This window comes from Camelus dromedarius, chromosome X (assembly GCF_036321535.1).
Source record: "Camelus dromedarius isolate mCamDro1 chromosome X, mCamDro1.pat, whole genome shotgun sequence".
NCBI classification, from domain to species: domain Eukaryota; kingdom Metazoa; phylum Chordata; class Mammalia; order Artiodactyla; family Camelidae; genus Camelus; species Camelus dromedarius.
The window spans coordinates 7,250,175-7,266,404 of NC_087472.1; positions in this window are offsets into that span (position 1 = coordinate 7,250,175).

Here is a 16,230-nt window from a genome sequence, read left to right on the forward strand (position 1 = left end):
ATTTTCTATTTCCCATATTTCATTATAGTAATACAAAATCAATCAACCTACCCTTGAATTTATTCAGGGATGATTTCTCTGTTGGCAGTGTGCCTTCTGCATAAATCTGTATTTTTCTCTTCCCAAAGGTCAGATGTATTACCGAACATCTGCTCTAAGAAAATCTTTATGGAGTCAATGGTGTTCTAGAATAGGGAGCCACGTAATGCTCCCAGAACACGTCTCCTATTGTCGGCCCCTTGTCAAATGCCCGTACCTTGTTGAATATGGGACTTCAGCTGACACAGAAAGCATGTTGGGAGATGCAAAACTATTTTAAAGAATTCAATCTGTAAGACGAAATGGCCAAAACACTTCTGAAAGTGCAACAATATGTATCTGTTCTTATCTGGCTATAAACATCTGATAAATGATGACAGAGAACATTTATATGGCACTTACTATATGCCAGGCAATGTTCTAAGTGCTTTGCCCAGTGAATTAGCTACTACTAGGAGCTGTATTTTATAGAAGAGGAAACTGATACACACAGAGGTGAAGTGACTTGTCCAAGGTCATGCAGTTAGTCGGTTGCACTCCAGACTGCAAACCCAGGCAGCTGGGGCTCTAGGGTTTTTACTTAGAATCACTATGTTATGTGCCTAAAAGAATGATTCAATTTCTTTTCAAAAATGAGAGTACTGCATTGTATGAATGGATCATAACTTGTGTAACCGCTTCTTAATGAGCATTTTGGTTGTTTCACACTTTTTGCTATTATAAACTTTTCAGGAACATCCTAGTGCAAAAATTGGGATATTTGTCTAAATATTTCCTTGGGATAAATCACTGTACTTTCTGGAATAAAGTGTTCCAGAAAGCTTATACTTTGAGGTGTTATTTTCACATGTAATATCTCATTTAACAAACACAGCAAACCCATAAATTGGGTGTGTATAATTACCTCAATTTCAGGCATAAGGGAATTGGGAATCAGAAAGGTAAAATCAAGTGCTCAAAGTCAGAGAGCTAATGTGTCGTGCAGGTTAGATTCTAATCTAGGGAAATCCGAGGTCAAACCTCTTACTACTTTTACTTATAACCCACTGTTTTTCTTAAGTCAAAGCTCACATGTTCTCAGATTACATGCAATGGATTTAAAGGTGTCTTTCCCTCTGGATTCAGGTCTTCTCCTAGGGAGCTCGTTCTGCAACTATGCACCTTCATTCTGCTACAGAAAACAAACAAAATCAAAAGCAAGGAATTCTCTGTCACTTCAGACCCCTTCATGGTCCACTGTCGATTTTTTCAGGTTTTGAAAGCTTAATGAACAGATTTGATTTAATTAAAAAATTCTGTCATAATATAACCATAAAATTACCCTAGGCTCAAAGCACTGAAAACAACAATCTAATGAGAATCAAGCATAGTTATTTGTAGATGTGGTTATTTGTGACCTCTTCATAAATAAACAAGTTCCAAATAAGTGCTCGTGGTGTTTGAAGAAAATTAAAAAAAAAAAAAAAAAAAAAAGCAGGCGAGAGAATGGGGATGTCTGGTTAAAAATGATGAATTAAGCATACGTGATTGTTATCACACCTTCCAGAAGCCTCAATAAAAATGATAATAAAAAGAAAGAGAAAAGGCAAAAAATGAGAGAAAAGGAAACAGCAGGGGAGAGAGGTTACCGGCAGGTTCGTAGATGAAATGGGATGGCCCTCCATTCACTAAGCAGATCCGAAAGCGAAGTGCTTACTGAAGTAGGCTGTTACAGGGCAGTCACAAGGAGCCACACGGGTGGTACTCGGACTCCGGTGAAGGTCCTTCACCTGGACTCGGGGTTGGCCCTGTGATTTGCTGTAATTAATGGAGTGCAAGTGGAAGGATGCTAGGTCGGTTCTGAAGATAAGTTGAAAATCAGGGTTTTTTTTTTTCCTCTCCTGGACATTCAGAATTCTCATATACATCCCCTAAGCAGGTGATTAGACAATTCTCTCAGAAGAAACTGACCAATCCAAGGTAAAATAACCGCCGGGAATCCAAATCGGGGAATGATGATGGGGATTTCAAAGGAGGGGCCAATGGAAATAATAGGATTACAACTGTGCAGCTGGCCCCGGGGCTGACAGATGGCTCTAAAAGGGGGAAAAAGGAAAAAAAAAAAAAACTCATAGAATACTTGACGTGCTTGAAGAAGGACTTTACAGTTCTTTAGAAGAGTCTGGAGGGAAAATTAATGACTTTATATTGAAGAGTAATCAAGTGAAAAACCAAGGCAATTTTTAATTCTAGGCAAAACAAAACTGCATAACAGATAAGAGTTACGTGTATGGCTCTTTTGTGAACAAGCTAAATGCAAATACTGAATATCTAGTAAACCAACCATTCTGATAATATTAGAATGGTGAGGAGAGGGTGATTAAGAGGATGCAGAGGTGGCAGTGCTAAATCTACAATTTCCATAGTAGATGGAAAACAACTAATGTCAAAAATTGAAAAAAAAAAAAAAAAAACCCTCAAGGCCTGGCAGCATATGCGTATTATTTAGAAATACGCAGGGAAAATCCAGAAGCAGCAGAGCAAAGATTTGGAAATAGGTTGTCTCTGAAGAACAGGGCTGAGAGATGTGGCCAGAGGAGTGCCGTTTTTCTTTACAAGCCTTGAAATATTTGCTTGATCTCTGTACATATATTGCTCTAATTTAGAGACACATAATGTCATAAAACCAAAAATAAAAACAAAGTGGAAGAAAGGGAGAGATGTCTAAAAAGTGGGAAAGGATAATCCCATTTGATGGCAAAACTGAATGTATAGAGCTAATAATTTTCAAAAGTCTCTTCAAAAGACTTTTCAATAGAAACAGTGAGAATTTAAGTGCTGATTTTTTCCCCACAAGTTACATACATTTCCCAGTTTCAGTTATTGAGTAAAAATAAGCTTCAGCCCGATTAGTTTATATTTACAATGAATATATTCCTGTTCTTTATATCTGAAAATAAAATCTTCATTTTTTCTCCCAGAAATTGGGCAAAATTAACCATACATGGGAGTAAAGATGCTTTCCATTAAAAATCCCTTTATGGCAGTTTTATTTAGTGTTTCAGTTTTGCCATCCTGGATAACTAGATTTTTAAAAAAAATGCCCAGAATTTGTCCCTAGGCAACTACCCAAATGCAGCAAGTTGAGGAGCAAATGAAATCAGCAAGAGACAAGTTACTGGCATAAGCACAGGGAGAGATGGCGAAATGTAACTAACTGAAGACCTTGCACAGTGTAGGGAGACATCCAATGAGTGGAGACAACAAAAAATCAAATAAGATTTTAGAGACAACTGGAAAATGTTCCTTAAAATAGAATTGAGAGCATAAGAAGTAGAATGGCAGCTGGCCATTTTTCTATAATGTACAAAAAATAATCATCTGAATTGAGTACAAAGAAGGCAAGAGAAAGAAAAATCAGCCAACGAAGGTAAAGAGATCAAAACACCCAAGCAAAAAAAAAAAAGGAAAGAAATGCGAAAGGTGGATGAAAAATAGCAGAGAACAAAAAAAAAAAAAAAACAGAGCAGAAAGACTCTTCATAGAATGATCGAGCTGCATATAATCCATCATTGAACTTCTAGTCATTATGGTCAACTAAGCTAACACACAAAATATCCCCTCTGGCTTCAGACTTAGAGGAGTACTGAATGAAATTCATTTTTCAAAAGTGTATACCCAAAGCTAAAAGCAAGAAACAGAAACCCCTAGTAACAAAAACGAAGTAGACCTCCAAGCCAGAAGGTAAGCAGGAGGCATATGAGCTTGAGAGAAGCCCTGAGGCGTGTGTGTGACTACGGAGCTAGAATTGAGCTCCCTGAATAAAGTCTATCAAACGTGGAACTAGAAACAAAGGTGTTCCTGTAGGTCTAGGGACAAGGAATCTTCCCTGTCCTGTCCTGCCCCACTCCTTCCCTACAATGCTTTGAGGAAAAAGAAAGAAAGAAAGAAAGAAAGAAAGAAAGAAAGAAAAGAAAGAAAGAAAGAAAGAAAGAAAGAAAGAAAGAAAGAAAGAAAGAAAGAAGAAAGAAGAAAGAAGAAAGAAAGAAAGAAGAAAGAAAGAAAGAAAGAAAGAGAGAAAGAGAGAAAGAGAGAAAGAGAGAAAGAGAGAAAGAGAGAGAAAGAGAGAGAGAGAAAGAAAGAGAGAAAGAGAGAAAGAAGAGAAAGAAGAGGAAGAGAGAAAGAAAGAAGAGAGAAAGAAAAGAGAGAAAGAGAGAAAGAAAGAGAGAAAGGCAGGCCGGCTGGCCCTGACAAAATGGAACTCTAATACGCACTGGCCACTGTCTACACTGAGAATTAACACAAGACTAGAACTGGGGAAATCCTGCAGCAGATGATGCAGAACCCACAGACATGTGCCCCTACTCTAAGGGCGCAAGAGGCTGCCACAGAAAAACTACTCTGTTAATAAAGGAAACTGGACCTGTAAGAAAGCAGTGGGATGAAAAAGTGAAGAAATTGGTTAAGATACATTATTAAATCTAAATAAATATTGACAACAAATAATAACAATCATAACAGTGAAAGTCACAGCAGCGGCAGATTGGGAGGGGTCAAAAACACAGTAAAACACTAGACATACACAGAAGGGAAGATGGAATGGGAGAGTTTGAATTTAATCTTTCTGAAGGCGTAAGGAGCAAAGCTAGTGAGCAGCTTTAGAGTTTAAACACTTGTGCTAGAAATGTTAAAGTTGTCATTAATAGAAGAGAAATAGAAGCCTACACTGGGGATTTTCCATTTGCCCACTAAGATGAGTCTCCACCCTTCTCGGTCCTACTCTGTGCATCTAGAGGCTGACCCCTAACAGCTGCATCAACTGGCCTCTCTGGCTGCTTGGTTTGTCAACAGCTGAAGTCTCTGAAGGCCACGGCCTCCGCAGGCTGCTGCACTTGCTGGACCCTGTGAAGGCCTCCCTCCTCTCGCCTCTCAGACCTCTGAAGTGCTAACAGCTTCTCTTGGTCTCTTGGAGCCTGCTCTAGGAGCCTCAAGATGAGCCATGGTCCCTTGTTTTTGTTCACCCTACCCACACCTTTGGGCGCAGCCCTTCCATTAAACTCTTTCCAGTGACTCCTTTTGAGTGGGTAATCTGTGCATTTCCCTGTGTATTGGACCCTTACCCGTACAAAGGCAGAACTTGCAAATCAGTCTGAACAGGGAAAAACAGGGTTGGAGAAGGTAAAGCCAACTCTACCTAGGGGGCCGGAGAAAAAATAAAACAAAGAAGCATGAGAAATGGTAACAGTAAATAACGTGACTGAAGTAAGTCAAAATGATATACACAGTGACGTGCCATTTATATACATTTAAAAGTGAACAAAACAATATTATACAGTAATTATAGGTACAGACATGCATCATAAAATTCTAAAAGCACAGACTGGAATTATATATACTGAGTTCAGCCTAACGGTTGCCTCCACGAAGGCAAAAAAGAGAATGCAAAGAGAAGACATTTAAATGGATCTGAAATATTTTAATTTCCTAAGAAAAATATTTGAAGCAAATATGCACTATATTAGCACTTCTGCTTATTTTGGGTGGTGTACACGTGGGTGTCATAAGACTTTCTGCAGTGTTCTGTGTGTCTAAACTGTTTCATAAAAAGTCTATCATTCCAAATGAGAACTGTTTGGTTCTTACTCAAATCCTGTTGTATCTTGATGGGTTTCCCTTTTAGATGACTTACACTATTATATGAGACTGAAAGAAGTCTTACAGTGTTACAAGCATAGCAGCAAAGAGCTTTTAGCCATGTGCATTAATAAATACCTTTGCTGTGCTATTATTGACATACAAAATGTCATCTTCAAGTGGCTATTAACACCCCAGGTACTATGGGATTTACACAGCACTAAGAAGGCACAGTCTGAGCCCTCAAGGATCCAATAATAATGAGACTTTGACATCCCTAAATGATATTAATTAAATAAGAAAAGATAGCTGCATTAGAGAGGCATTCCAGCCGTATCACATCCTGGATGGCTAAAACCATCCGTGGACATGTCAACACAAAGTCATGCAGTGATTTAGCATGTTGAGAAAATAAAAGCTGGCTCCTACTGACTTTGATATATTTTAATAAAATAAGATGAATTCAAATGGCTATCTTTCTGAGAACTAACTATATTATTTACATTTTTCATTTTGTCATATGACACTGTAGATATATGAAAATGTAATTCAAATTTCCTTTCAATCTTCATAGGGCTTTCTGCCCAGATATAATTTTCTGCTCTGCTCTAAGAAAGAGAATAAATGTAATAAAAATTGGTATAGTGCTACATTGAGAAGAGTAAACATGTTTCAATTCAATATTCTAATACTTTCTTTTTCCTTGTGCATTTTTAGGATCATAAAAAATAGATCTCACTGGGACTTATGTCTAGGAAGGACATCCATAAACCTGCAGATTATCTAATACACAAGAGAGAATGCTTTCAATTTAGCGAAGGGCTGATTTTACCAAGTTCTGGATCACACAAAAGCCTTTGGGTTCCTTCTCACTACCAAGATCGCAACACTGGGCAGCTTTCCACTCACTTGTATGGCCAGTCCTCTTTCAAATATGAGTCAAATGGATGAAAGAAAAGAAACTTCGATTCAGTCTAAGTTTAACATGATAGTATTCTACATAGATTTTCTCACAGAGAAAGATATTAAAATAGAATGTAATTTGGAGACGACACATAAATTCATCCCTGATACCATCTTCTCCGTGAGCATAGAGAAAAGGTTGACTACAAAGTGCTTCACCAACAGCCGAGAAAACAGTGCAACGCGCTCCTATTCTCAAAGAGGAGGAGGGGAGAAAGGGGCTGAACACGGATCTGTCATCCCCCGTGGGTCATGAAGTTTGAATGCATTCACTCATTTAATCCTCCCAACAATCTCAGTTTACAGATGGGGAAACTGAGGCTCAGAAAAGTGCACTAATTTGCACACAGCAATTAAGTTGTGAATCCAGGATTCTAGTGCCAATAGTTTTGGCTCTAAATCACAATTGTAGCAACAGATGGAATTGAGGGTATTGGTTTTAAACCAGAATAAAAATTCTGTATCCCATTCTCTTTATAGACATTCCCCCAGAAAATACTCCATTCGTGGCAGATGAAGAAACTTACTTCTCTCTACCCCTTGGACTAGATTGATCCATGAAGAAGAACAGCTAACCTCAAGGCAGGATCTTTGCAAAATCAAAACATATGGCAAAGTGACTTTCTTCACCAAAAAGTCAAGTGGAAAGAGACTTTCATGGTCTGAAGAGACAGTGTTGTCGACACACTTCATTCCTTAATAATTCAATCAACACATTGTAGAATTAGGACCCAGTGCAAGGTTGTATATTACAATGGCATGAGTCAGAAAAGAATATTTTAGACCCGGATGGAACCCAAGAAACCTAATCCAGCAGTTTCAAAGAGCTCTCTCAGGGACGGTGGAGGCAGGTGGAGGTAGAATTCAAGGGCAAAAGCCTAGGCCTTTCACCCCTGCTTTAACGAGAACAGTTCTGGATTTATCCGTGTTAAATAATAAACTACTTCATGAGGCCTCATTTGAATAAATTGTTCTACAAATTATGTATATATTAAAAAAGATACAAAACAAGTTTATACTGGTATAAACTTTATAAAGATAGCACAGGGAACTATATTCAATATCTTGTGATGACCTTTAATGAAAAGGAATATGAGAATGAATATATGTATGTATATGCATGACTGGGACATTGTGCTGCACACCAGAAATTGACACATTGTAAATGACCATACTTCATTAAAAAAAATCTACATAGCTACTTAGTGCTAAGCTGGAATTAAAAAAAAAAAAATCTGCACCATGTCTTATTCTACACCTAAAGCTCTTATTACAGTTAGCCTACAAATAAAGGCTACTAATAAATTGTAACCTTATTACATACTGTGAATATTTCTGTAGTGCATTCAACTTTTAAGCATTGTGTTTTTATGTATATGTGATCATTACTTGTTCCTTATAGTTTTTCTGAGTTGGGCAGTGTTAATAATAGCACCCTTATTTACAGAAAAAAATTTGGGGGCTCTGTGTGTAAGTGGTTGAACTAGGTCTACAAACAAGTTCTGATTTTCAATCCAGTATACTTTACTTCCAACGGTATCTCTGAATGTCTCTCCTGCCTTGGTTAGGGATAAGCATCATGATTATTTCCTTGCAAGAATATTTTGTATGACATTCTTTCTAAAATTACATTTATTTCCATGAATTTTTACTTAGAAAGAACAAGGTCACTCATGAAATTGCTGGAAATTGCAGGATTTGCTGCCCCTGCAGTGAACTAACATACAAGGAACATCCCTGCTTGTTTGAGGAAACTGGTAAAAAGCAAATTTTCCAACACAGGCAAACATCAAAGTCCTATTATTGCTGGTCAATGAGAAAAACCCATTTTGGATAGTCTTCTCCACAAGTTTCAAAACAGAATTTAGTGAAAAAATGTCAAGCGCTTCTTCCGTCACATTGATAATAAACTCAGATTCATTTCATCAACCACATGTTCTAAAAAGCAGCATTGCTCCTCGCCTTCACTGTTGAGGGAAAAAATGAAAGAGGAAGTGCAATAGCTTCCTTTTCTTCAGCTGCAAGTGGTAATTGAATTCTTGAGGGTATCACAGACCTTGTAAATTATTGACAGTTTTCTTAAGGAAAATATCACTTTGGGTTTGTTTTAAAACTGCTATTTTTCACCCAACACATATATGTGGCTGTATACACAAACATGTACTCTTCCTTTGGCTTTGTCTACCACTCTGACCCTCCAAGTGATATTTGCACAGTCCTTAAGTTTTGCTTTCCACTTACTCTAGTGGAAAATGAATGCTGCTATATGTGTGAAAGAAATTGATAAGCTGTAATTTTCTACTTAAATGTACTGGATTATTATTATCACATTTTAATAATACCCACTGCTACATGAGGGTTTGGGGTAACAATCAACCATACCTTTTCACTTACGATGCTCATCCATCATATCATTTCCTCAGTCTGCACTGCCCAACATCTCATTTTGCACCTTCGTCATCAACTCACACCAAATTTTGCAGTTAGAGAATTTACGAATTTTCCACAGAAATTTCCTTATTCTATGGCTAACCTTAAGGTTTACTTGAATCAAAAATAAGGACTCTTACAATGTGTCCATTTCTGGTGTACAGCAGAATGTTTCAGTTATACATATACATACATATATTTGCTTTCATATTCTTTTTCATAGGTTACTACACCATATGAATATATTGTAAACTGACTATACTTCAATAAAAAATAAGGACTCTTCATTGATTTCTTATTGTATTCTCTCCATCGTGCCTGGAGAACTTGGTGAAATTCTATAACAGAAGGACATCTGGAAGGACATTTAATCTCACTCGTTCTTTTGCCTGAGACAAAGTAACTTGCCTAAGACAGCAGAGTAACAGAACTTGTTTTAGACCCTTGTCTTCTAATTACCAACCTAGCCTTCTTTTTTAACACCAAGCACAAGCAACCTGAAAGCGCCACTTTCCTGGAAGAAACTCCTCTTCAAATGAAAACAGGTAAGAAGCCTGTGCCTCATTTATCTCTCTGGCTTGTTCTCTGAAGCTATGGCCAACTCTAAGGCAGAGGCTTGCTATTAGTGCCACACAACACCGTGCGATTATGGTGGTTCAAACTATAGTGGCCATAACATATTCTACTATATCAGCAGATTTGGTATAATAAGAAACAGGAACTCATGGCTCTCCTGCTCTCCCATTCAATTATGAACGCACTAAAATAGCAATATCAATATTATGGAGTTTCCCCTAAGGGCTACTTCAGCTATTATTTTTTATGACATATATAGGCTTAAAGCGTTTCACAATACATATTCCAGAACGTGAACTTGGGAAAACAATGCCACAGGAAAACCTATTGTAATAAGACAAAGCCTCCCTGAAAAGTGCAAATTTGTTTTCATTCACTCCGTCTCAAAAGACAAAGTGTACTGACTGGTTTTATTCTGCATAAAATATCACCGTAAGCCATCCAGAGAATGTTCTTAATGAATTTTGCTCATCATCTTTTTTGCGAAAATTATGGAGAGTATTCAACGAACACTCTTCTCTCCCCTCCCCCTGAATAGAGCCTGCCCCATCTCCTCTTCTTCACTTGGTATTAAAATATACCTGTGACTGTGCATTTTTCTAAAAGTCATAAGAGGGGAGAGGGGATCTGAACCAACATTTGCAATCTTTTTTGGGGGATCTTTAGCATTCTCACTGGAAGCCCATCAGAAATGTGAAGGAGAACATCCTACAGTGTTAGACTAAATTATGAGAAATTACCTATTTCTTTCCCCTACCCCAGGCTTTAATAAGGTATAATTGACAAATAAATCATTATATATTTAAAGCGTACAACATGATGATTTGATATACTCACACACTATGAAATGATTACTACAATCAGGTTAATTAATACATCCATCACCCCACATAGTAACCTTTTTTATGGTGAGAATGCTTAAGATCAACTCTTCCAGCAAATTTCATGTATACAATACAATATTATCAACTATAGTCACCATGCTGTACATTAGATCCCCAGAACTTACTCATCTTGTAACTGAAAAACTAGTACCCTGTGACCAGCATTTCTCCTTATTTCCTATCCCTGGTCCCTGATGACCACCATTCTACTCCATTTCTATGAATTAAACTTTCTTTTCCTTTAGATTCCACACAAAAGTGAGATCATACAGTATTTGTCTTTCGATGTCTGGTTTATTTCACTTAGCATAACATCGTCAAGTTTCATCCATGTTGTCGCAAGTGGCAGGATTTCCTTCTTTCTAATGGCTGAATAATATTTCATTCTCTGTCTGTTATATATATATGTGTGTGTGTGTATATATATAATACACTCATGTATGCACTATATCATGTTTATTCATTTATCCATCAATGGACACTTGGGTCGTTTCCATATCTTGGCGACTGCAAATAATGCTGCAGTGAACATGGGAGTTAAGAGATCTCTTAGAGATAGTGATTTCATTTCCTTCAGATATATACCCAGAAGTGGGACTGCTGGATTATAAAATAGTTCTATGTTTAAGTTTTTGAGGAACATTCATTGCTTTCCATAATGGCTGTAATGATTTACATTCACACCAGCGGTGCACAAGGGTTCACTTTTCTGGATATCCTTGCCAGCTCTTGTGTCTTCTCTTTTTGTCAATGGCCATCCTAACGGGCATGAGGTGAGATCTCACCGTGCTTTAGAGTTGCATTTCCCTGATGATTAGTGACATTGAACACATTTTCATGTACTTGTCAGCCATTTGTGTGTTTTCTTTGGGAAAATGTCTATTTAGTTCTTTTGCCCATTTTTAATTAGGCTATTTAGGTTTTTACTTAAGTTGTGTAAGTTGCTTACATATACGTATGTATATCCCTTATCAAATATATAGTTTACAAATATTTTCTCCCATTCCATAGATTGTCTTTTCATTTTGTTCATTGTTTGCTTTGCTGTGTTGAAGTTTTTAAGTTTGATGTAGTCCCACTTGGTTATTTTTGCTTTTCTTGTTTGTACTTTTAGTGTCATATCCAAAAAGTCATTGCCAAGACCAATGTCAATGAACTTTTTCCCTAAGTTTTTTTCAGGAGTTTTACAGTTTCAAGTCTTACATGTAAGACTTTAAATCATTTAGACTTCATTTTTGTGAGTGGTGTAAGATAAAGGCTCAGTTTCATTATTCTGCACATTGCAATCCAGTCATTTATTGAAGAGACTATCCTTTCCCCATTGTGTATTCTTGACTAATTTCTTTTAAATTAATTGACTGCATATGCACAGGTTTATTTCTGGATTCTCTATTCTGCTACATTGGTCTAGGTGCCCATTGTTATGTGAGTACCACACTGTTTTGATTACTATAGTTTTGTAATACAGTTTGAAACCAGCAGGTGTGATGCCTTCAGCTTTGTTCTTCTTTCTTAGGATTGCTTGAGCTACTGGGGGACTTTTGTAGTTCCCTGAGAAGTTTAGGATTTTTTTTCTATTTTTGTGAAAAAAAAATACTGAAATTTTGATAGGGATTACACTGAATCTATAGATGCCTTTGGGTAGCATGGACATTTTAACAATATTAATTCTTATCATCCATGAATGTGGGCTATCTTGCCATTTGTTTGTCTCTTCCTCATTTTCTCATCAAAGCCTTGCGGTTTTCATTGCACAGCTCTTTCACTTTTCTGGTTAAATTTATTCCTGTGTTTTATTGTATTTGATGCTATTGTGAATGCAATTGTTTTCTTTTTCAAATATTTTGTTGTAGTGTATAGAAATGCAACTGAATTCTGTATGTTGGCTTTATATCTTGCAGCTTAACAGAATTTGTTAATTAGTTCCAACAGGTTTTTTGTTTTGGGTTGAATCTTTAAGATTTTCCAAACGTAAAATTGTATCACCTTCAAATAACAATTTTACTTCTCCCTTTCTGATTTGCATGCCTTTTTTTTTCTCTTTGCCTGATTGCTCTAGTTAGGACTTCCAGTACTATGTTGAATAAGAGTGGTGATAGTAGGCATCCTTGTCTTGCTCCTAATCTTAAAGGAAAAGCTTTCAAACTTTCACCATTGAGTATGAGGTTAGCTGTGGGTTCGTCATGTGTAGCCTTTATTATGTTGAAGTATGTTCCTCCTTCACCCAACTTGTTGAGGATTTTTATCATGAAAGGGTGCTGTACTGTGTCAAATGCCTTTTCTCTATTGAGATGAAATGATATTTATCTTTTATTCTATTTATGTCCTGTATCACATTTATTGATTTGTTGAACCACCCTTGTATCCCAGGGATAAATCACACTTGATCATGGTGTATGACCCTTTTAATGTGCTGTTAAATTTAGGTTGCTAATATTTTGTTGAGAATTTTTGCATCTATATTCATCAGAGATACTGGCCTGAAGTTTTCTTTTCTTATCTGGTTTTGGTATCAGGGCACTTTTGGCTTTGTAAATGATTTTGGGAATGTTCCTCCCTCTTCAATTTTTGAAGGGTTTTAGAAAGATTGACTTTAATTCTTCTTAAACATTTGTAAGAATTCACAAGGGAAATGATTTGGTCCCGGGCTTTCCTCTCTTGGGAGGTTTTTGATTACTGATTCAATCTCCTTACTCATTTTTGCTCTGTTCAGACTTTGTATTTCTTTAAGATTCAGTCTTGGTAGGTTGTATGACTTTAGGAATTTATCCACTTCTAGGTTACCCAAGTTGTTGGTATGTAATTGTTCATAGTAGTTTCTTACCATCCTTTGTACATCTGTGGTGTCAGTTGTAATATCTCCTCTTTCATTTCTGATTTTATTTATTAGAATCATCTGTCTTTTTTCTTAGTCTAACTAAAGGTATGGAAAGCTTATTTATATTTAAAAAACAGCTCTTAATTTTGTTGATTTTTTTCTATTATTTTTCCAGTATCCATTTTCATTTCTGATTTTTAAAAATTTCCTTCCTTTTATTAACTTTGGACTTAGTTTGTTCTTCTTTATCTCATTCCTTGAGGTGAAAAGTTAGGTTGTTTATTTAAGAACTTTCTTTTTCTTAATACATGCATTTATCACTATAAATGGCCCTCAAAGAACTGCTTTCACAGCATCCCATATTTTTGGTATGTTCTGTTTCCATTTTCATTCGATTCGAAATTTTTAACTCCCTTTTGATTTCTTCTTTGACCCTTTTGGTTGTTCAGGAGTGTGTTGTTTAGTTTCCACATGTTTGTAAATTTTTCAGCTTTCCTCTTGTTGATTTCTAATTTCATACCATTGTAGTCAGAAAAAAAAATTTTGGTATGGTTTCAATCTTCTTAACTTTGTTTAGACTTGTTTTGTGGCTTATCATATGATCTATTCTGAAAAATATTCTGTGTGCACTTTTGAAGAATGTGTGTTCTATTGCCATTGTATGGAATGTTCTATAAATGTCTGTTTGTCCTATTTGGTATAATGAATGGTTCAAGTCCAATATTTCTGCATCAATTTTTCTTTCTGGATAATCTATCCATTACCAAAAGTGGGATACTGAAGTCCCGTACTATTAATGCAGTGTTGTCTATTTCTTCCTTCAGTTCTGTTAGTATTTGCTTAATATATTTAGATGCTCTGATGCTGGGTATCTATGTATATTTACAATTGTTATATCTTCTTGATGAGTTGACCACTTTTTGTCTCTTGCTACCATTTTTGGCTTAAATTCCATTTTGCCGGATATAAGAGGAACTACCCTGCTTTCTTTTTGTTTCCACGTCCTTGGAATATCTTTTTTTCATCCCTTCGCTTAGAGCCTATGTGTGTCCTTAAACCTGAAGTGAGTCTTTTCGTAGGCAGTATATAGTTGGGTCTTTTTTTGTTTTGTTTTAATCCATCCATCTACTCTGTGCCTTTTGGTTGGTGAATTCAATCCATTCACATCTGGCATAATTACTGATACATAAGAACTTATTAATACCATCTTATTAATTGATTCCTGGCCTTTTTGTATTTCTATTCATTTTTTCCTCTTTTGTTTTTGATATAGTTAAGCTTAAATCCATCACCTATTTGTTTTCCATTTGTTCTACTTTATCTTTAGTCCCTTTTTTTCTTTTTAACTTCTTATTGATTATACTTTATTACATTTTCTCTTCTTCATATTCTATAACTTTTTGTTTTCTTAATGTCATGTGCTTTAGGATTTATAGTATACATTTTTAATTTGTCACAGTCTACCTGGAAGTGGTATTATACCACATGATATATAGTATAAGACCCATGAAATAGTATACTTCCATGTCTCTCCTCCAGGTCTTCATGCTATATTGTCAGATATTTTCCTTACACATATATGATAGAGCATACAAACCTTTTTGCTATTTTTGTTTAAATAGTCAGTTGTAGTTTATTTTAAATAAATTAAAATAGTAAGAAAATCTTATATACTTTTGCATGTAGTTATTATTTCCAGGAATCTTCATTACTTTGTGTATATCCCTAGTTCTAACTGGTATTATTTTTGTTTTGCCTAAAGAATATTCTTTATCATTTCTTGTACCATGGGAATGCTGGTGATGAACTCTTTCACCTCGTATATGTCTGAAACATCATTAATTCATCTTCATATTTGAAAGATACACTCACAAAGTATAGAACTCTAGGTTGCTGGGCATTTTTTTTTTCTTCTAGAACTTTAAATATGTTGCTATACTTTCTTCTCCTTTGTGCTAGTTCCTGTGAGAAACCTGCTATCCTTTGTTCCTGTGTATGTAAGGTGTCTTTTTCCTCTTGCTGCTTTGAAGATTTTTTTTCTTTATCATTGATTTTGAGCAGTTGATTATGTTGTGTCTTGGCATCGTTTCCTTTAGGCTTCCTGTTTGGGATTTGTTGAGCTGCATGGATCTGTGGGTTTATAGTTTCCATATCAGATTTGGAAATTTGGGGGCCATTATTTCTTCAAACATTTTTCTGCTCTCCCCTTCAGAGACTCAAATTGTACATATATTAGTGTGCTTGTAGTTGGCACACAAGTCTCAGATGCCCTTTTCAAATATTTTTCTTGTTTCTCTCTGTATTCCATTTTGGACATCTTTTGGTGCTATGTCTTCAGGTTTATTAATCTCATCTTCTGCAATATCTAATCTGTACTTAATCCCATCTTGTACATTTTCTATTTCAGATATTGTACTTTTCATCTTTAGACATGTGATTTGGATCTTTTTTATATCATCCATGTCCCTACTTAACTTTTTGAACATATGGTAATGCAGTTGTAACTCTTTTAATGTCTTTGTCTACTAATTCTAACATCTGTGTTAGCTCTGGGTTGGTTTTAATTGATTTTTATCCTCATTATGGAACTTATTTTCCAGTTTTTTTGCATGCCTGAGAATTTTTCATAGATGCCAGATCTTGTAAATTTTATCATATTGGTTATCTTTCTATAAACATCCTCAAGCTTTGTTCTGGGGTGCAGTTAACTTATTTGGAAACAGTTTGATATTTTTTTGGCTTTGCTTTTATCATTTGTTAAGTGGGACCAAAGTATTTAGTCAAGGGCTAATTATTCCCCACTGCTGAAGCAAGTCCCTTCTGGGTACTCTATTTAATGTCACGTGGATTATGAGTTTTTCCTATTTGGCTAGTGGAAACTGGCACTGTTTTCAGTCATGTATCAAC